This window comes from Meleagris gallopavo, chromosome 6 (assembly GCF_905368555.1).
Source record: "Meleagris gallopavo chromosome 6, MGAL_WU_HG_1.1, whole genome shotgun sequence".
Taxonomy (NCBI): Eukaryota; Metazoa; Chordata; class Aves; order Galliformes; family Phasianidae; genus Meleagris; species Meleagris gallopavo.
The window spans coordinates 11,212,715-11,235,361 of record NC_139409.1 but is presented as its reverse complement, the minus strand read 5'-3'; the positions used below and the strand labels follow the sequence as shown (position 1 = coordinate 11,235,361).

General features: G+C 34.5%; 1 long non-coding RNA gene across 5 annotated transcripts in view; it reads right to left on the bottom strand.

Annotated features, from left to right (window-relative positions):
- Nucleotides 1–6,863: 6,863 nt before the first annotated feature.
- LOC146544075 (uncharacterized) overlaps nt 6,864–22,647 on the bottom strand; it is a 78,715-nt gene continuing 62,931 nt past the window's right edge. For 3 of the 5 annotated variants that reach the window (XR_014884155.1, XR_014884153.1, XR_014884156.1), the window contains 2 exons: nt 21,674–21,775; nt 6,864–19,180 (listed from right to left, as the gene is read on the bottom strand). This is a non-coding gene — a long non-coding RNA (uncharacterized LOC146544075). The remainder of the gene's footprint in view (nt 19,181–21,673; nt 21,776–22,647) is intronic. The other 2 variants (XR_014884154.1, XR_014884157.1) reach the window with 2 other exon arrangements.

Below are 22,647 nucleotides of genomic sequence, written 5' to 3'. Positions count from 1 at the left end.
CCAGATTATAAGACAAAATAAATCATTCTGCAAGATATATCAGCATATTCAGTTTTTAAACGTTTTTTTCAGAATTTTTATTTCACTGTCCCAACTAATGTCTGGTCCTAAATATTGCAAAAATTCATGTCCGAAGTGTTTTTAACCCTTGAAGGGAACAAATAGATGATGCAAGAAGATGATCCCTTATTCGAAAATCTTCCACGACCTTGTAGAATAATTAAAATTTCTGTACAAGAACCTAAATGTTGCTGTCCTAGCACAATTTCAAAGCATTTTTTTCTTTCCTATTTCTGAAAAACATTTTTATGAAATAATTATTAATTTTTTAAAACCACAAAAACTAAGACAACCAAAAAGCAAAATTCTAAATCTTAAAGCATAATGAAGAAAGTGTCCTGCCATACAAGTAAGGAATAGTTATATAAAACTTAGAAGAATACAGCAAGAATATAAACAGATTTTTGCTCAAGTCACTTTGGAAACTTGAAGTTAGAACCTGCAGAAGAAAGCACAGTACTGATGGTGAAGGTATTACTGCACCTCATAAATAAACAAACTAGCTGTGTAACATCTCTGTAAAAACATTTATAAACTCAAGTCTTTTGATTAGGATTTAGAATCACAAAGTTTTGCAAGACTCATAAATTGTTCTCTCATCCTGGCTTGTTCCTGAAATCCAGTCTTGCATTGGGACTTGAGAAGAAAGTCAGTGGAAAAGATTTCCTTCCAACCATCACTAACTTCTTTCATCCTAAATAAATGATCTTATTTAGAAAAGTGGCAGACTATTGGATTGTTACTTAATAAATCTCCTAGGGCAGAAAAATTGCAAAATATCAACCTCTCCCTGCAAACGTTGAATATTTTGTCTTTACCTGGGAACGATGTTAGAATAATTATTATGAAAAAACTTTGGACTCAGATAAAAAGATGGAAGATACCATACAATTTATGAAATAAGCGAGTTCTATTATCAGAACAGACTGTTACATCCTGCTTCTGGTTTGGATGATGCTGATTGTGCCACTGCACTTTGAGATTATCTCTGCTAAATTTTTTCACTCCTACTATGAAAGCAATGGGCAGTATTTTCACTGAGATACCTCATGATGCCAGAAAACAGCTCACTTATGCCACACCTTCCTTGACCTAGCGTAAAAGTGAGCATGTTTTCTTGGTATGCCTTTTTCCAATTTCTCTTCCTGTATCTCAAGGTTTTTCACATAATCATGGAACAGCTGTAGTTGGAAGAGATTTCTTGAGATCAGCTATCCCACCCCTCATATCAAGTGGGGTCAGCTACTATGGATTGGCCAGGACTACATCCAGACAGGTTCTCCACACATAGCAACCTCTACAGCTCTAAGTGGAGCTGTGCCCTTGGTTATCTGGATTTACCTTTAGGATTCATTTTGTTAAAAACAAACAAACAAAAAATCAGAGTTTTTTAGTTCTTCTCGTCCTTCTTATGCAGGAAAGGGAAGAGAATTTTAGGGAATGGGGAACAGGAAGGATTAACAGTCACCCTGATCATCTATATTGGTAAAAATAACTCTTAAAACTAATCCTAGGCCTTGGGGACATGAATGGTAATGAGAGGTGGAATTAGGAAAGAAGAAATAACAAATTCTGCCCACAGATTTCTTCAAATTCTCTATTCATTGTCCAAAAAGGCAAATTGTGCCATTATAGTTCATACTGTGCTGTGAGTAAGTGTGTAAATCAGTCCTATTCACCAAATTGGAAGTTCATTTCTGGCAGATTCATATCATGAATCTGTAACAAATTTAGAGAGTAGACTATCACAAGTGTTCTATTTGTGTGAGTGTCTTCTTTGTGAGTAACCTGATTACTTGGAGGCATCTCTTGCTCACAGTGTTATTATCCTGATCTGGCAATTCCAGACCAGCAAAAATGTCATGGGTGACCAAGCCCAAGGGAATGCAGTCACTGCACATCATGTCTGTGGGCAAGGTCAGTGATGTGCTCTAATTCAGTGGAAAAGGTCATTCTGGTTGGAAGTTAGGGATATGTAGTTTTGCTCTCTGGTTACAAAACTTACACGCTGTGAGTATAACTCTGTGATGAACAGAAAATACCATTTCTAGGCAGGGGAATGTATTCCATGTCTTGCTACAGTTTTCTCTGTGAAATGCTGTTTGTTATATTGTCCGTGCATGCTCTGTATTATTCAGCTATGGTAAGCCTGGAAAGGAGAGAAGAAGAGACACAAAGGCTTATTGGCTCTGCAGGAACTCAGCAGCTTGTTAGGCAGCACTGTGTAACACAGAAAAGAAAAAAACAACTCAGCATGGCACAAAGTGTGCGTCATGAAGCCAGGTTTTTTGATTGGATAGATCTGGCATCTAAGACATATCATTATGCCCAGAAAATTAGAAGATGACAAGAGAAATTACAAAAGACAGAAAATTACAACATGAAAGGCCTTGCAACAAAGGCTTTATTTCCTGCAGCAGGACAATTTGCTTAGCTTTTGGAAAATAAAACAAAGTGCACTGACATGAACCTGAACATGGAAGAAGACATTGATATTCTAGGGATATCTTGGGCTGTAATACTGGAGCTGCAGAATCAAAAGAGGGTGAGAAGGAGCTGGAGAAAAGTCCTAACAGCTTATGTAAGGAGTGTAATTCAGAAAGCAGCACATACAAGACCCAAACTCTGCAAATGCTTCTGTGGTGACATGCAAAATTGTTTCACAAGTGGACTTAGATCCTTGTGTTAGCAAAATGTATGGGTAGCCATTTTGTACTTTTGATCCACCTTAAATCAAATCAACAAATGTGACAGAATGGTCAAGAATGGGGAATCAAGGTTTCTGTTATTTAAAAATTATGGGGGGAGGGGTAAATGTCTAATAAAATACACAATATAATTGCAGATATTTATGTTTTAGAAAGTTTTCCTAAGATTTTTATTCATCCTAAGAGAATTTACAGAATAGCACTGTATTTATCTATGCATACAGGGGAAATATCAAAGAAATAGGAAGAGGAAATGTTATTTTTATGTCTTAAAAAAAAAAAAAAAACAACAAAGGAGAGTAGTTATTAAAAAGTTATTAAGATTTATTAAAAAAGCTGTTTTCAGCACACCTTGAAATCCTGCGAAATTTAAGAGGGCAGGAGGGAAGTCTTAACAGTGAGCCTGGGTTATTTTAATGACACAAAGATGACTATTTTTAAAATATGCACCTAATAATTCAGAAAGTGTTGTCTTTGATGAGACCCCTAGGGAAATTTCCTGGGAAAGGTAGAATAGTTCTGTCATGAAAAGGATTTCATCTGCACTTCATTCACTGAGAAATACAGAGACAAAAAAACCCCACTATCCTACAGTGAAAGAAAGGAAGAAAAAAGATTTAGATAACGGAACTAAAGCTTGTGAGTTGCCAGAGAGACTAGATTCTTTATCAGAATTATTTCAGTTAATTCCTCCATGCACATCATATTCCTGACAAGGCCAAACATAATGGAAGCCTAAGTGTAAATGAACATGCAAATAGTGTGGTACAGACATGGAACACACATAGATGCTTGTGGAAAACAAAGAGTATGCTAATACCTACATCAGTAATGTAATATTTTTCAGCAAATTACTTCTAAAAACTGAGCATTTAATTCTATCATAGAAGATAACATGATTGTTTCAGGAGTCCTTTTTGTACAGTGGGATATGTTCTGTATTCACTGTCTAAATTTAGAGTGAATATTATTACTGTGTTCAAGCAGAAATTTTATCCAAGACCACAGGATCTGTGAAAATACATGTTTCCTGAAGCCATGTGTATTCCCAAAGCCTGTATCTTCCAGTGATAATCCCTTTCCAAAAGGGGTTCTGGACTACACAGATCAAGTTCATAGGGTTTGAATTCTCTGTGGATCCCAGTATTTGGCACTGCTGGCACTATTAGTGGAGTCAGACAGACTGCATAGCCTTACTCAGCCTCAGAGACTCTTGTTCTGGTTTCCAGTTTCTAGAAACCAGGAAGCTGCCACTGTCCCACTCTCCTTGGACTTTCACCTGTGAAAAAGGAAGTGTTTCTCACCTATCCAGATGTGTTTGACTCGGGAAGCAAGGATAATCTTATCCTAGCATAGAAAAGAGTGGAAGCTTTTTTTCATGTCTAGATACAAAGTTTAAACCTTCATCCATACAGAGAGACCTTGCTCCACATTCATTAATGTGGGGTGCCTTGCAGTCCTAGAAACCATGGAACTAATTCAACAGCTGTTCTACTCGTGACGATGAGATGTATATGAATCAATCTTTCTCTCACTGCTGGGACTACCAGAGTAGTCTGGTAGTCAGAGAGTCCTGCATCACTCCTTCCACTTTAGCACCTTACTCCTACATATTTTTTATTTGCAGAGGCATACATTACTGTGGTTTTGATTATACTTGTACAATTGTGAGATTACAGATGAAAGAATTTTGGGGGATCATGTATGGCTTTTTACATAAGTAAAAAATCTTTGATATGTTAATTCCTCCTCATAAGTTTTCCTTTCTGTCTCTAAACCAAAGGGAAGTGTAATACAGGCTCTCACTCTTCCAAGACATAGTAATATGTATCACCAGCTTTTTTTTCATGGTATATTTTGTGTTACAGTTATAGTAAGTGCTAATTTACAATATTTCTAAAAGATTTCTAACTACCATCTTTCTCTCTGTAGAAAATAGGGGCAGTATATGGAAAAGCAGGTTTCAAATTTGACATTTAGAATGATTTTTCCAAATCTGAACACCTATTTGCCCTTTGTCAGCTTAGGATTTTCTGGCTGTCACAGGCTAGCTGAAGTGATAAGCAAATCTCTCACTTCTAACACACACACAAAAAGGATGCTGATAACATATGAGATAGTATCATAGTTTATTATTAAATTAGAAGCAGTAATATTTGAATCAATTCTATATTGTTGCTTACTTTTATTCTGAATATGACATTTTGCTTCACAAGAAGGAAAGCAAGATGATAAATACTCCATGTTGCACAATCATTAGGTTAAAAATTTGCTAACAGATTATTTCTAAGGTAGTTATAATAATATAAATTCAAATGAGGAGTGGTTAATATGCAATGTGTTTTCAGAGTTTTATTTCTCACGTTATTCAAACATTATCAACATTTTGTGAGGAAACATGAATATAATTTCCATAAACAGTTATAACAAATTTGTAACAGAGTATAAGTAATTAAGAACAAAACTTATAAAGGTGCCTATGGTACAGGGAGATTTTATCTTGGGGATAGTACCTTTGAAAGGACTTGAAAAGTCATTTGTTATCATAATTTCAGGGGACTTGAGACAGTTGCTTTCAACTCTGAGGTTGCTTTCAGCTTTGCATTCCTTTGATTATACAGATGTGAGGTCTCAATTCAACATTGTAGCTACAAGAATTAATATGCTCTTCAAAGAATTTAATTGGAAAATACTACATCAAAAACAATGTTAAGATATAATATATCTTATATATAATAATAGTGCAATATAAACAATTCAAAAAAAAAAGAGAAAAATGATATTGATTGCTTTGAGAGATTTTCAAGAAGAAAATTTTCAGAATATTGGAAAATGTGTTTTTAGAAAAAATCATTCGTTGAATGGATGTTTTAGAGCTGACTATCTCCTACGTATTTTGAGCAAACTCATACTCTGAAATCCATTATTCAAGAAGTCTTTGCATTGCTTGTAGGATAGCAGTGCTTGAGTTTTGTTTGTTTGTTTGTTTTAATGATATCAATTTATTTATTATTTTTTTGTGATACATACAAAAGACTCACAACACACAAGCACATATGTTTATATTTACATGTATATACTTTAATGTAGTAAGAACTGGGCAAATAGCATGAATTATCTCTTACTCTGAAGGGTGAATCTAGCTTCATTGAAATCAGTGATGTTTTATTCTTTTGACTTTAATGAAACAAGTATTCATATCCCAAGAAAACCTGTATGTACTGTTTTCATGAGTTAGAGAAACCATCCTTTTTATTAGCACCCTGTGCAAGTGCACTGACTACCAATTTGACAAAACTGTGGCAGACTTGCTAGCTCATATATTTGCTAGAGTATTACTTTGGGATTTGTTTTAGCATCTTTTTTATGAGGCCTTTAACAAATGATGACCAATCAAAATGTGCCTCTCTAAGGCATGTTTTTGCTTTTGGTGACAAAACTAATTTGCACCATTCCCTTCTACTCTCTCCTTTGACTCAGCTTCACTGAAATCCTGAAGCAAAGATTTATGAAACCACGCGATGAGCCAGAATAGGGAACTGTTATAATGTGTGTTTTTTCTTTAGGAAAGGTAGAATCTAAGACAATTAAAATGAGAGTGAGGAGGAAACTTCTAGAACTAATATAAAAAAAAATGATTTTGGACATGTTCCAAGATGATTCCTTCCACACAGACTGAGCACTGTGCAAATTCATAAACATATGAATGAAAATGGAAGGAAGAAGGTTCAGAAGGTGCACCTACTGGAATCAAACTTTCTGAGGGACAAGAAGTTGAAAGCAGATGCAAACACTTTCTTGAGATTATTTTTAAAGAGAATTTGCTGCAGCTGATACAGATATATAATAACTACTATCCAGCTATGCACTCAAACACATCCCCATCCAAATATTGCATACAAAAAAATAGCAACTGTGGTTCCATTTGAATGGAACTACATTTCTGCAGGTTGGTCTCAAACATCCCGTGTGAGTATTGCTTAGAGGACTTTCTAGGGGAGGGTGAGCATTTTGTTCTGTAATCATTTTTGCATGTCATTATGAAAAGGAAAGGCAGTTCTAGCTTGCTAGTGGTCATCCAATGGAGCTGTTGAGTTCTGTTTTTTTTTTTTCTCAGGTAGCATCAACTCTTGTTAAGCTCTGTTGTATCTCTCCCATTTGTTACATTTAGGTCAATACATTAGAAATGAATTTCTTAAAGACTATGCATCCATATACTTCAGGGCAGAAAAGGAGAAAATAAAGAACAGAGAGTCCACTTTTTTTTTTTATCTTTGCAGTATAATTTTGTCTATTTCCCTGTCTTCTTTAAAGCACATGGTAAGAGCTATCACCAAGTATGAAATACCAATTATATGGTATGTTGGGTACACCATGTTAGCACAGTGTTGCACAATAACATATATTTTCTAAATTGCAGCATTATGAATTGCACTATGTAGCTTATCACAAATTAATTTCATTTGTTATTTTTCCAGCATTCCCTTCTAGAAGAAATAAAATCTCAGAAGCATTACCTGTAATTGCTATTTAAAAATGTTAAATTGACAGCATACTTCTAGTTGAGACAATTAGTTGTGTGGAGTAAAACGTCAGTAGATGTAGACACAATTCTGTAGGCTTCAGTGGTGCTGAAACAGTGATAACTAGCTGAAGATCTGTCTCATAAATCTACAAAATTTCAAATAATTATTTTTATGAACTCTGTACTGAAGCTTAACCATGTGCTTTTTATCAGAGAAATTCTGCTTCTGCTGTTAATTTCTTTTACATTTTTATACAGTATGATTCTGCAAGTCAACCTGGATATGTTGATTAAGTATGTGCCAAACTGTTTGCCAGGGAAAACAAGCTCGTTTCCTGCTAGGAAGAACTAGCTAATTTTCACGATAATTTTTTAGGGTGAATGGATGCTGTATAAACACGTTAATAAAAATATTTAAGACCACTGAAACCACATAGAGATTAAGAAAAACAGAGACCTTTATCATCTCATTGATAGTTCAGTATTTTTTTTTCTGAAGTTTTGGGACAAATCCTGTTCTTATCCTGTAGTCCACTGCAGCTGTTTGTGCAATCATGATGCATAATAAATGGAAACCTTGAATTGAATTACTGAATAGTAGAATCATAGAATCATAGAATGGCATGGGTTAGAAGGGATCTTAAAGATCATCTAGTTTCAATTCCCCTGCTATGAACAGGGTATACTACCCACCAGATCACGTTGCTCAGGTCCTCATCCAAACTGGCCTTGAGCACTTCCAAGGACGAAGTATCCACAGATTCCCTAGGCAGCCTGTTTCAGTGCCTCACCACTTTCTCAATAAAAAGTTTCTTCCTAACACCAAACTTAAATCTCTCTATATTTTATTTTTATTTTTATTTAAAAGCATTTCCCCTTCTCCTGTCACTATTAAAGTGTGTAAAGAGTCAGTCTCCAAATTGTACATAAGCTCTCTTTAAATGCTGAAATGAGGTCTCCCCAGAGCCTTCTTTTCTCCATGCTGAGAAATCCCAGCTGCTGCAGTGATTCTTTGCAGGAGAGGTGCTCCATCCCTCTCCTTGTGGTCCTCCTCTGGAACTGCTCTTTCTTGTACCGGAGGAACCGACCTGAACGCTGCACTCCTGGTGCGGCCTCATGAGGGCAGAGCGGATAGGAGCAATCACCTTCCTGACTTAGTGGCCCCCCATCTTCTGATGCAGCCCAGGTCTTCGGGGCTGGCTCACGTCCAGCTTTTTGTCCACCGGAGTTCCCAAATCCTCTGCAGGACTGCTCTCAATGAGTTCTTCTACCAGGATTTTTCCAAGCATGGAGGTGAGACTCCTTTCTAACCTTCATAAAAATGGAAGTGATATTTCCCTTTTTCAATAGGCAGACATGACTTGTCAAATATGATGGAGAGTGACGTGGCATCTACATCAGCAGTTCCCTTGGGTCTCTCTTGGTGTCTAACACTGTCTAAACAGTGGAGAGCCCCTCCACTGTTTAGTTGACTGTACTCAGCACAGTATGTCAGCAAAGGATTTTCCATGAGTTTTTCACCATTCAGTACCCTCCAGCTTTCTTGCTCTGTCATTTTGAGAAAAAAAGGAAATGAGGGTGGTAATAAGACTACATGAACACATAAAATATTGAAATGCAGCACTGTGTTTATAGCTTGAACGTGTTCATTTTTTTTGTAAGTTTCAAAATATTAAACTGTATTCTTTTTTCTTGGTGCTTTTGGTGAGGTGAATTTTAGAGAAAGTTTAATTCTGATTCTTATTACTCAGGAATAAAAAGAACAAAGAAGAAAGAATAAATGAAAAAAAAATAGAAAAGGAAGAAAAAAGAGAAAAAGAAAAAAGAAAAAAGAAAAAAGAAAAAAAGGAAAAGAAGTATGTTACCGTGTTCTTTAAACCAAAGATATGTTGGCACATGTGTGTACTCTAGCTAATACTTTTAAAATATGACAATTCTAAAAGTCACACTCCCGATTTTTAGCTCAAATTCTTTATGCAGCTTGGTTTCTGCTTTGTTAAGCAAGCATCTGTTCAACTGGGTTCTCTGGTCCACAAATTGACATGAAGGAAATGATGATAAAAATGTATAAGTGTGTTTTAAAATGCAGCCCATGTAAGGGAAGAGTGTCTCTTCTGTTTACCATTAATGACACTAACAATGCAAGATCGAAGAATGTCTGGAGGCTGTCTGCAGTAATCAGCTATTTGGTAGCAGCTGATAAGATAACTCTCATTGAGAAACAAATGAATAGCATGTCATGCACATATATTTGGCAATTAATATTGCGGGATTAGATTGCAAGCAGTAACTACTGATTTTGCTTCCTTTATTTACTTCATGACAGCAGTATCCAAAAGAGAATCACATACACTTTCATAGCACTGTGGCAAGATAACTGAACCCAGGTCTGCATTCTCCTAGCTTGTGCCTTTGTTGTTGGGCAATTAGGATTTTCCAAAGACATTTAAAACACTTTTTATCACATTTACATGAAAGCACTGCCTGCTGTCTCACATACCCCTTTTTTAGCTATTTATGTTAATTTTATGAAATCATCACATCACAGTATTCAGACTGGAAGGGATAACAGGTGGTCTTCAGTTCAATCCACTACTCAGTGCAGGTAGCTCAGGGTTTCATCCAGTCTTGGAATCCTTCAGAAATGGAGACTTCATAGTCTCTCTGGGCAATCTGCTCTGCAGCCTAACCATTTTGATATGAAAATATTGTTCGTTTGGTTTTCCCTTCTGTGCAGCATCATTTCCACAAAGTTGTTTACAAAGTCAAATGTTAAATCTTCTTGTGGACAAAAACAACATAATAGAATGGGGAAATAAAAGTATCCAAGCTACCATTCCTTAGATGAATGGCTGTGCATAAAAATAATATATGTTTAAGGTTTAAATGCTCTGAAAATATTTTTGTGCAGCTCAACAAATTCAAATATATTGACCTGAGTCAAGCAACCCAGTATGAAGTATTTCTGTTGTTTATAGAATTGTTTTTACATGTAAGCTTAGATGTAATATTTTCCTCAATTTTGATCAGCACTGACAAAAATATGTGCCTTTTTGTAGCCGAATAAACAATTTTTGAGCCAACTTCTTTGCACAATGCATTTAGGAAAAATATCACAAAGGTTATTAGTGGCAGAGCAGTTTCTCATTTCAGATCCAGTCACTGGGTTTGATAATTCATATAATTACAAAATATTGTGGCATTAAGTTGGACTGCTAGAGTCCCATTTCATTTAAATCTGATAGAATAATTTGAATTATAGAATCAGAATATCCTGAGTTGTAAGATACCCACAGGATCATTGAATGCAACACCTGGCTCCACTCAGAACCACCCAACAATCAGACCACCTGTTTGAAAACTTCGTCCAGACACTTCTTGAACAAGCTCAATGCCATGACCACTTCCCTGGGGATTATGTATGACATAATCTTCATTGAAAATATATTCAACCCCTATTCTTTGATACTTGGTTGCCTTTTAAACTGAGGTAGTACAGAAATAAAACACCATCTCCAAACAAAACCAGGAAAATAATCCTTCACCTTCAAATGAGCTTAATTTTAAGAAATATAATAATTTATTGATTGGCCCATTTTTGAGGAGATACAATCAATGGTTGTCATTTTGCTGAAAAGGTACAAAGTTTCTTTGTATACAATGTACTTAGTTGCAATCCATTAAAAACCTTCTCAGGAAGCTAGTATTTCAAGTATTGTGCAGCATATAATCATTATTTTAAAAAGGATTCATCATACTGCTTGGATGAAAAATTCACACCAAGCAGACAGTATTTAATGAGTAAATCAATAATGTTCATTTCAGGAAAAAATTAAGTATGGAATATAGCTAGAGAAGATAATAAAACAAGATCAAATACTAAATCTCAGAACTGATGACCCATTAGGGATAATGCAATTCACCGCAGCATCAAGCTGAAGTGTATTAGAAAACTTACATCATAAAATTTGCTGTGTAAATGCAAATTTAATCTAATTTGTCATATGATTAAAACTCAGAGAGAAAGGAATTCAACTATAGTGCAAAATAACTACTTCAGCAGAGCTACATTTGATAAGAAGAATAAGCATGAAGTGTTGGTGCTCATTATAATATACTGCTATATAAATATGTCCTATTGGTAAGGCAGAAATGTACAAGTCTGCTTTCAAGCACAGTTCTGCTGTTTAAAGATATGCTTGGTATGATTTAGCTTAGAAATAAACTTTGCTGCAAACACCAGCTTGTCAGGTAAGTTCTTATTTTTTTTCTCGTCTGTGTTGCAGTGAACACTCCGTGGTGAACTGCACCTTAAGAAAAAGCGAGGACAGGATTTTGTTTCCAAGATGTCCTACCCTGCAAAAAAACCTCACCTCCTGAAACAGAAACAAAAATAGTGGAGTTAGAAAACTTTCTTGGTGCTCAATTAAATCTGAACAATGACAATTTAAATGGGCAGAAAACTGCTTTATTCTTCCACCCTTAAGAAGGACTTGTCTTCATTGGAGAGCTATGCAAAGCACAGCTTGACTATGTAGGGCAGGACAGAGAACAGTCCATGCAACTTTCACAGGCACGTTTTTTGTGTCTCATATGTGATATATTATATTAATTTTAAGCAAGATCTCATGTTATGTAGTTGAATGTGTATCTGCTGGTGCATGTTCTTTTATATCATCACCTGAGGGTTCAGGTAAGAGGTACAGTTGTGAACAACTTTGCGTGGGGAAAGAAAGCATACTGTATATGAATAGGCAGAGATTGTGTAACTTCTTAGTGCTTGAAAATTTATACAATAGTGATTTTCATAAATACAGAAGCATATTAGTATGTTTCACGAAGAACATGATAAATGCTGCCAACTAAATTCTTAACAGTAAAATGTTGTATAAGTCATACAATGCACATGGTAGTTGTACCCTACTTGTGATAAAGCACAAGGATTCAGTTGGTATATACTGACTTTGTGTCATCTGTGCATTATACATATTTAGTAGAACCTCATTTGTGGACCATCTGCACTTTGCCTACCACTGAACTGTTACATAGGTGTCCCAGCTAGGATAATTGATTCAAGGGACCACCTGCCCATCAGCCTCACCTCTCTGCTGGGGAAGATAATGAAACAGGTCCTCCCAGAAACTACACGAAGGCATATGGAAGACAGGGAGGTGATATCAGACAACCAGCATAGATTCACCTTGGGCAAGTCCTGTCTAACCAACCTAGTAGCCTTCTGTGATGCCTTAACTGCGTCAATGGACAAGATAAGAGCTGCTAGACTTCCTGGACTTCAGTAAGGCCTTTGACATGGCCCCCCACAATATTCCTCCCTCCAAACTGGAAAGGTATGGATTTGAGGGGTGGACTGTTTGATGGATGAAGAACTGTTTGTGAGATCATATCCAGAGAGTGTTGATCAATGGCTCAGTGTCCAAATGGAGATCAGTGATGAGTGATGCCCCCCAGGAATTAGTACTTGGAGTGATGCTGTTCAATATCTGCTGTTTCTCACAAGATCCATGGCCTGAACCTAAGGAAAGGAGGAAAGGTTAATATGGTCCTAGCTTCCCACCTTATGCTTGGAAGTCAAATATTGACTCAGGATTGAAAAAAAAGAAACTAATGTACTAAAGTACTTGTATGATTTGCTTTTAGGAAAGGAAAGCCTCTAAGTTAGAGAAGTGTGAATGTGTTTGGTGAGGTTGAAAGCAAACCCAAGCTACAACTGAGAAGGAAGAGGAAAGGCTAGGTATCTCAAAGAATTGTTCATTATCAATTGAAACAATAACATTTGATCTTTAAACAAGAATAATTGCTTTGTTAGCTGCTGTGTTTTCTTATAGAATACAAAATCTGTGACAAGATCAAAACAGAAGTTGCAAAATTCCCCCTATAATTGAATGACTTAGCAGGAAATAAAATGTAGAAGATAAAATCATTTACTCTTCTGTATAAATTACAGCAGTAAGCAACATTCATAAACAAATGCACTGACAAATATTTCATTCTAACTCCTCAGAGATTAAATGTATGTATTTTCTCCCATAGCTTTTGTTGCTCCAGGTTAAAATGACGATTGGAATTTTGTGTAAAGTATTACATTTTCTATTTCAGCAAGCCTAAAATGATCTTTCTGTTATTACACAAACTTAATTTTTTATTATTATTATTTTTTTCCAAGGTTGGAATAAATAGTGCTCCTTTCATCAGGATATGAAACTTCGCCAATAATTTTGATATAGAAAAGAAGTTATAAAAGTATGGGTTTTTAGTGACAGTGCAAAATTCACACAAAAAATATCAACTTTTCCTTATTTATAACACTGCAGAGTTGTCCTAGTGATTTTTCTAGGTATTAATTATTGTAATAATTGCTCACCTGTGGAAGTGACTAGATGATAGACAACCTATAGTTATATTGTATCATCTGGGTAAGGGAGGCTGAAAGGATTAATTACAACATATTTTACAAGCAATGGCATCTTTGTCTACTGTAGAAAACTGCAATTATGTTTATAGTTGGCTTCTTTTCTTTCTAGTTGTAATTTTCTGACTTGCATGTGTTCTCTGCAAAATATATATAAAAAACCCTATTTAGCCAATAAGGTTTTTTAGCTTTTTTAACTCTGAAGCTCCCTTTACTCTGACTAGTGTTAAGAAACAATTTTTTTGATTTGTTGCTGAGACTAATATGAATTTCATTTGTATTCTTTCAAGTTTATTCAGGTTTATTCTTTATGCCTCCTCAGAATGATCACATTTCTTCTTGAAATTCTTCCTTTCTGGAAATAAGCTCTAAATGATTGTCTGTCTTCCCATCCGGAATCTTTGACTCTGTTACATTCCCGTAGATTGTAAATTTCAAGAAAGCTTAACAGAAGAATCAGGAATATCGAGAACAATTTATTTCTCTATAAATTTCAAGGATCACATGTTGTTCCTCTTCTCTGAACTGTGGGCAAGTTCATCTTTTATACACCGGAGGTCTGAATTGCATTTGTTCTCACATCTTTAGCTATTGTGCTGAAGGCATTTTTTCTTTATTGCAGCTCTTTTATTTTTGAACTTGCTTCAAAAAGTAACAAGGCTTGCATAATCATCCTCTGTTTCTGTGTGTCTTGTGCTAGTACTTTATTACATCTCAACTGCTATCATTTCAAATGTTAGTTGCTCTCCACACTGGGTTCAGCTCTGCCATTGTCATACAGCATGTCCTTTTGCATACTTGTTAGATCTGAAGAGTCCCAGGGAAAACATTGTTTCAAGACACCAAAGTAATGAAAGTACATAGAATATGCATGACAAAATACTGCTTATTGGAAGATTTTATGACATACAACCAGAAGAGGCCAAAATCAGAAGAAAAACTCTTTTCCCTTATAAACTAATTCAGTTCTGAAAATGTTCAGATGGCTTGAGTTCAAGCTGTCTATATGATATTTGAGAAGACCTGACTGTTGAGATCATACTGATTGTATGAAACTAAGGGCTGAATCCTCAAATTTAACTCTTTATTGCTGCTGTTTCATGGTCAACCCCAAGAACTTGTACAGATAAGGGGGATCGGGGGTAAATAGATTGAGAACAGCTTTTTTTAAAAAACTTTTTTTCCATAGTGCAGTGTGATAGGACAAGAAGTAATGGTTCTAAACATGAAAGAGGATATACTTATATTTGATATAAGGAGAATATTTTTTACAGTGAGAGTGCTAAGAAACTGAAAATATAGCTGCAGATGCCCTATCCCTGCAAGAATTCAAGGTTAGGTTGGACTGGACTTTGGGCAACCTAATCTAACCTAAGACATCCATGCTCGTGTCAGGTGTTGAACTAGACAATCTTCAGAAGTTCCTTCCCTTCTATTCTCACTCAAGTCATACAATTATTTTATGCCTTTCATTGTTATTCCTACTTCCTTGAAGTGTTTTCATGGGTCATTACATTTTATCTTTTATTTTTAAATTAACATATTTCAGAGGTCTGCTATGCTTAGTCAATTCAGAAGTTATGGATGAGGATAATTGAGTTCTCATTAATGGATAAGACTTTGTATAGTCATTTAAGGGTAGCAAGTAATCATTTTAAATAAAATAAGAACATTCATAATTTGGGATAAAATTCTGTTTACCATTTGGATGTATTTGATTCCAGGAAAAGTACTTAAAGCAAAAGAAATTTATTTTTATGCATAATGCTTATACTACGAATTTCTACTTATGTGAAGAATGATGATATTTCCTCTCCACTTCAGATGCAGTGTGTGTGCCAGCAACCAAGGGTCTATAGGATCATGGAATCCTAGCACAATTTAAGTTGAAAAAGAACTTCAGAATCATCAAGTGCAACCATTAATCTGACATACCAAGTCCCATTGCTGTACAGCGTCTCTTACTGCAACTCCTGCACATCTCTTAAATACCAGCTGGGATTTCAGCTCCATCAATTCTGAGAAGCAAGGGGGTAAAATCCTCTGGGATGATTCTTAAGTTGTGACTTCCTTCAGCTTCAGACAAATAAAGGAAACCTGATTTCCCTAAAATACTGATTACGAGATGTTTGTCTCCTTGAGATACATCATGTTGAGTTATAAACTTCTGAAATCTTATCTATTATGAATAGAGAAGAAATTATTTTACTAGCTGAAAGATTATCATTTCCTTTGTTTGGAATACAGTGTATCTAAGTAAAGAGCTTCCAAAGGAAAGGGTAATTAGAACCATTTTATTCAATCTTGTGTTACATTGTGGTGAAAAATTAGCCCTGGAAGAGTTAATGGACATGCAGTCAAAGCCAAAATAATGTTGTGAGCAGTCAAACAATTTTTATTTTAATTTTTAAAATAGAAGTTCAGTTGCATAGCAACTCTGTTTTGAATAAAGAAAATTTGTAACTATATTTAGAATAAAGAAATGCTAAAATGCTTTATGAGCTTGGAAAACTTGCTACATCTGACCTGCCCTTGCGAATGGTTTCCATTTCTGTCAAGTAGTGTTTTAGTAAAAAACATTTAATCATAAAAATTTCTGTCGTTCTATTTTCAATGCTAAATGCCTACTTTTTTTTCATAAAGATGAAAACAATGGCAAAAATGTCAATTTTCAAGTATTTTCTCTACATTCTCTTTATGTTGGTGCTAACCTGGAAATTAGAATATTATTTTAGGAAAGTCAATATTTTAATTAACTTTTTACATTGTATTTATCTCAGTGCAATCTCAATCATCTAAATCATGCAACATTTTACCTTTGCAGTGGTAGGAAATATGCTAAGGCAGTCTGCATTTTCATTTGCACAGATAAATCTTGATATAACTTAGCATCCAGCAGTGTATTAGGAGCAGGGAAAGTCTCATATCAGTGAGAACCTAACCAGTACACTACTGAGATCAGTTACAAAGAAGAGTAAAAAAAAAAATTAGTTGAACATAGACATGTCACTGAAAATCATGTACTAACAGATAAATTTTGTAATAAATAAAAGACTGAATAATAGTTCGACTGCTTTTTATGCTTTCATCTGACTTGAGATGTAGTTGTTACATAATGGCTGTTCAGTGCATTCACCTTTTCTTTTGCAAATGAGGAAAACTGTAAAATAAACAAACAAACAAAAAAAAAAACAGAATTGACACTAATTATTGCTTTAACTTTAGCTCAGATGATAAAGCATAAATTGCATGGCATTCTACATTTCTAGAAGCAGATTATTCCCTATCATGAAGAAAAGAAATAGTTGGGATGGCATGGTATACTAATGTATTGTGTTATTTGTTTTACCCTTTGCACCTTCTGGATTAAGTGATAAAAGCAATATTTCCCATTGCTTTTAAACCAGAACTTATAATTGTAAAGACAGTTTCCCTCTCTACCCCACCCAGAATTTTGAGCTTCAATCATGTAACAAGTAAAGCTGATTTTCAATACAGATTAATTTTCTGATAAAACTGTTCATTTTTACTATAATTTTAAAACAGTTTGTCAGTCTTCATAAAGCAACTTTGCAAAATGATGAATTCATTTATTATTGTTCATATTTGATTAGAATTCTATTTTAATTGGTCATTAAATAATGTGCTATTAAAATAATATTTTTTCCTATTCGTATGACAACAGTGGAAAAATACCTCTTAATGGACAGTATCTTCTTATCACAAGGTAAATAATCTTTTTTTTTTTTTAATTTTCTGATTGTCTTTAGAAAATAATTTTATACTACATGTTAAAAATTGAATATTTGTAGTTTATGCTGGGAGTATGTCTCTCCAGGGTGAACATGTGTGAAGATGTGGGAGAAAAAAATGAGAAGAAAAATATAAAGACTCTCTAATCATGTAAAAATGAATGAGTTCATGCACTATTCATTTTCTTCCATTCTGCACATGTGGCAAGATTATTCAAAACTGCAAATATGGCATATAAAATGGAATATAGGGGAGCAGAGGCAGATCAGAGTGCTGGGTAGCTTTAAACTAAAATAGAGATTTTGGTTGGATGTTAAATGGATTTTCTTTTTATTTGGAGGGTGTTAAGGAACAGGAACAAATTGTCCAGAGAAGCTGTGGAGGATTGGCTCATAGTCGTAGCATTTAGTAGGACAGTGTCATCAAAACTGGGCAAGGCCTTGGACATAATAGCCAGACTGAAGGAGGAGGCTAGTGGCAAGGGAAAGCACACCGTCACAGCCTACTGTCTACTCTCTTCATATCTGATCTATTTGTATAAGCGTGATATCCTTAACTTCCTGATTTAGCCCTGATTAACACACAGTGATGAAGAAACAAAATACTTATTAATTGAGCCTTACATCAGGTTTAGAACTGTGTCAGAAGCATGAAAATCCTTAATTTGAACAAAAACTTGACAGTTGTCATCCTTATAGATGTCATCTGAAAGCTGGGAAAAGAACTCTAACTCCAGTGTGATGTTAGAAAATGGCGTTATTTTATTCCTTACAATTCATACTGGACAACTTGAGAAATCAAGCATGCTTTCTCAGAGTTCAAGTTCTACATTTTAATAGTTAAGATGTACATATGCAGAACACTGGCATACATATTCTTTTCCAAGAACTCATTTATATATGTTAATGTCATAGAATCACAGAATCACCAAGGTTGGGTATGCTAATATACTGGAGATTTTCAAGCTGAGACTTCAACATTTCACTAAGGTGACAACATTCTGGAAATAATATATACAGACTCAATAAGTGTGCCTCCTTAATAAGGACTCTTTAGTAAAAAAATGTTTAAACATCAATCTGTTAAAGAGGATAGCAACAGGTCTGAGATTCAGGAAGTTAAAAAAAAAGCGAACAGATATGTAGTTTCTGACACAACAAAAAAATCTGGACTTCTAAGAATTTATCTAACTAATGATTCACACTGTCATTGCTATTGACTTCTACTTTTAGAAAATATCTTAGGCCTTAGCCTAGGTTCACTTGCAGTCACGGACACACAACAATTTTTTTTCTTAGAAGTAATGTTAAATCCCAGCTCTTAAGACAATGTATGTCAATGGTGGTCTTCTGTTCCAACTTTCTGAGGAGAAAATCTTGCTTTTGCAGAATCTATCTATAAGAATTATCATAAAACACTACAATAGACCATGTCAGTAATGTTACCACGGTGTTGCAATAGCATTCATTCACATACACACACACACATTAGACACATACAAAAAAAAAAAGCTTTCCTCCAAGGAGTTTTATGTCTTTTTCCGTTCTCATTCAAGTCCTATAGTGTTTTGTGTACTTGGTTATTTGCTGCTATAGCTGAGTTTTTCCCCATGTAGGTCATTCTGTGTAATTATCTTCTTCCTCCTTTTTCTCTCTCCTGTATACATTTATTTAATTCACATTGTTTCTTCTCTCTACTCCCATTCTGTAAAGATTTGGAATTGTAGCATATTTTAAAGACATGATATTAATGAAGAAAAGTTAGGAGGGAATTATTATCAAAATTATCTATATATTACTGAGTTGAAAAGTCTCTATCTAGTTCTCATACACACATGCAGAAACAGAAATAAGAAATTGGAAAAAACAACAACACCACCACATTAAATGTTCCCAATCCCTTCCTGAACATTCCTTAACTTATCAAGAAGAAGGTTAGGAGATAATTGCATTGGTTTATAATTACCACATGGGACTTCACGTACACTTCATGTATATGTGGCTCTTTATTAAGATGGAATACAATGGATAGAAAAAAAATCTGGAGTCAGAGCACACAAATAATTAATTAACTAATCAATTTAGCAATCTCTCACTAATGCATCAAGTTGTTATGCAGTGGATTTCTCTTTACTGATCACTCTGAACTGATCGATCTGAACAGATCACTCATTGTTGAAATACTGAAGGGCAAACTGTATCGGAGGCTTTTTGTTAGGAGACTTTCTATCCTTAAATACCATTTGGCTATGTGTGAATTTAATTTTCACATAATTTACAATGACTTGCAACAGAAACAGAGAAACTCTGTCAACATTGAAAAAGTACAGAAAGATATAAATACGTAGATTAAAATAAAAAGTATTCTCATGCAATTGAGGTACCAGAGCGCAATTTTATATCAGCTAGTTACACAGTAAATGTGGAACAGCTGTAATAAGATAGGTAATATGCTTTTGAATGATGGACAATGAAATCTTCACTAACTGATCAAACCTTTCCTGACCTAAAAATTGAAAATAAGGCCAAACACTGAGGATTGTACTTAGTCCTTTTTGAAGAAGTAAAAAAGAAAAAAGAAAAAAGAAAAATATGCATAAAATTAGAATTAAGATATTTAAATCTTGAAAGATAATTCTGCACATAGAATTAAAATCAATGGACCAAGTTTGCCAGACTGGAATTAAAAGGCAAAAATATTATTTTTCTTTAGCTGACAGGTGACTGAGAATGCAGACTCTAGATTAATGAAATTCAGCACATTTTTTTTTAATCCACAGTAACAGAAAACATACTTGTATACTTTCTATTCACCCAATCAACAAATTCATTATGCAAACACTTAATTTGAAGCATTATTATAACTTACTGATTTTATTGGGACTTACACATACAATTAAAAATAAGAATGTGCTTAATTAATTTGCAAATATCTGTATCTTTTTACCCTTGTCTTTACTAAAGTCAGCATGTGTAGCCTCTAATTTTGACTTCTTATTTTAATTTAGAATATTGATAATTGTCCCTACTGCAACAAAAGTATTCACTGGAGTATATAAAATCTTACAAAAAAAATTTAATTTAAATTGTAAGAAAACTGAACATTTCTTGAAAGTTTCTTGAGTGTTTTTGTTGTTGTTTGTTTGTTTATTTTTACCTTAGCATTTTTACCTTTCTAGAGAAATCCTCAAAATTCATTTTTCAAAACAGACAAACTACAGATTTATGTAAAAAAATAAATGAAACTTTGGCAATGTGTCAAGATGATTTTGATATCTGATGATTATGAATTTTGTCAAATAATCTTTCAGTTGCAAAAGTTTCTATCAATTTGATATACATATAGTTGATCCCCTTATAATTGGCTGTAGATGGCACCAAAATAGAAGGATCCCAGTGCTGTATGGAGACCGCTTTTCTCCTACCTATGCAATGGAGAGCATTGTCCAGTCTTTGGTGACAAGCTCTATCTGCAGACCTGCCACATTCTGTAAATTGATGCCTAGCCAATCTGTTTGGCTGTATGATATTATAGTGCTATCTTTGCCTTCTACCCATAAACAGAATCTTCATTCATAGATTAAATTAAAAATAAAATCATTTGCTACTACTGATCTTGGTTTATTTAAAAAAAATCTTGTAAAAATATCTGAATATCAAGGAACTTTCTGTCACTATTATTGTTCCTCAACATCTATATGTATGTAAACATTAGTTAAAAATATAGTAAAATAAGGCTTTAATCCCACTGATTACAGAGCTATTATTTCGAAGGAAAGTGCTTTCTCACATGATAGATTTTGTACTTCATTGAGTATCTCTCCAAAGAACTCAGATGAATTCCTAGATTCTGGTCAAGATATTTATGATACAACCTCAAAATCTCAGTAACAGGCTAATAAATGATATACTAGTTCATCCTATGTGCTGGGCAAGGGATAAAAGTTATACACTGTGTTGTGTCAACAATGTATGGGCCAGTTCATCCTGGTTCCATGACTAATGGGGCGGGGGGACCCATGGAACCACGTGCTGGGAAACAGGCAAGGGGAAAAAGGGAAAAGGGTAGGGAGAAAGCCCTAAAAATCAAACAGTGGCAATGATTTACTAAACAAGATAAGAGCAAGACAATATAATTGGAACTGAAGCAAATAAAACAAATAAAATGAGAGAGAGCATCCAAAATTGAAGGCCTTACTCTAATCCTGAAGACAAGATGGCTAGGGAGCACACACTGCAGAGATGATCAGCAGAAGAACAGGGTACGTCTTGTGTCCTGTGAACAATTTTATCTTTGCCTCTGAATGGAGAACAGAAACAGAACAGTGAAAAGTCCTTTGGAATATGTAGTCCTTTTTCCCTTCTGAGACAGGTATACCCAATATTATTGGCAATCCACGGAACTGATGCATTAACTCTTTAACTCCTTGTGCACTACATATGAAATACTGATAATAAAAATCATAAAACTATGACAATGTTTTAAGCAGAACAAAAGTGACACAGTGAAAACTGGAAGTCTTTCTACATCAAATGAGATATAGGTTTTGTTAAAAAGTAATATTATGGCTACAAACTGAGTATAGGGAATTGTCTTGCCGCATGAAATTCTGGTGCAATATGTTGATTTCTAGGTATCTTGCCACGAACTACTAATTCATACAAAATTAAAGAATCTCTCAAACTGCAATAGTCTAGAAAAAAACAGCCCACTAAAATTACCAATAAATGGCATTTCAATGATGATAATTAATTTTTGCCCTGAACAAGACACTTAAAGCATTTTCAAGGACATCACGTCTTCAAGCTTTAAAATATCAACTAATTATCAAATCAATGATCATTTGAGGAAAGTAATGAAGTATGGAAAATAACCACTTCAAATTATATAAGTCATTACTGTAAAGTATTTAAAACTAGTAAGTCATTAGCAAAGAGGTTTAATATGCGGGTATTAAATGTCTTCAAAGTTTGATAAAAAAGCAAACAGTATTTTAATTGCCATAATTTCCTTTAAAATAAGTAACTTGCCCTTTAAGCTCTTTACACTTAGCTATCACTTGTTTATTTTTCTAAGGAAATATTCATTCATTCATTCATTTATTTAAATTATTGTGAGCTTTTTTTAAAAAGTTCACACCTCTCAATGTTAACATCAAATAATAAGAGTTA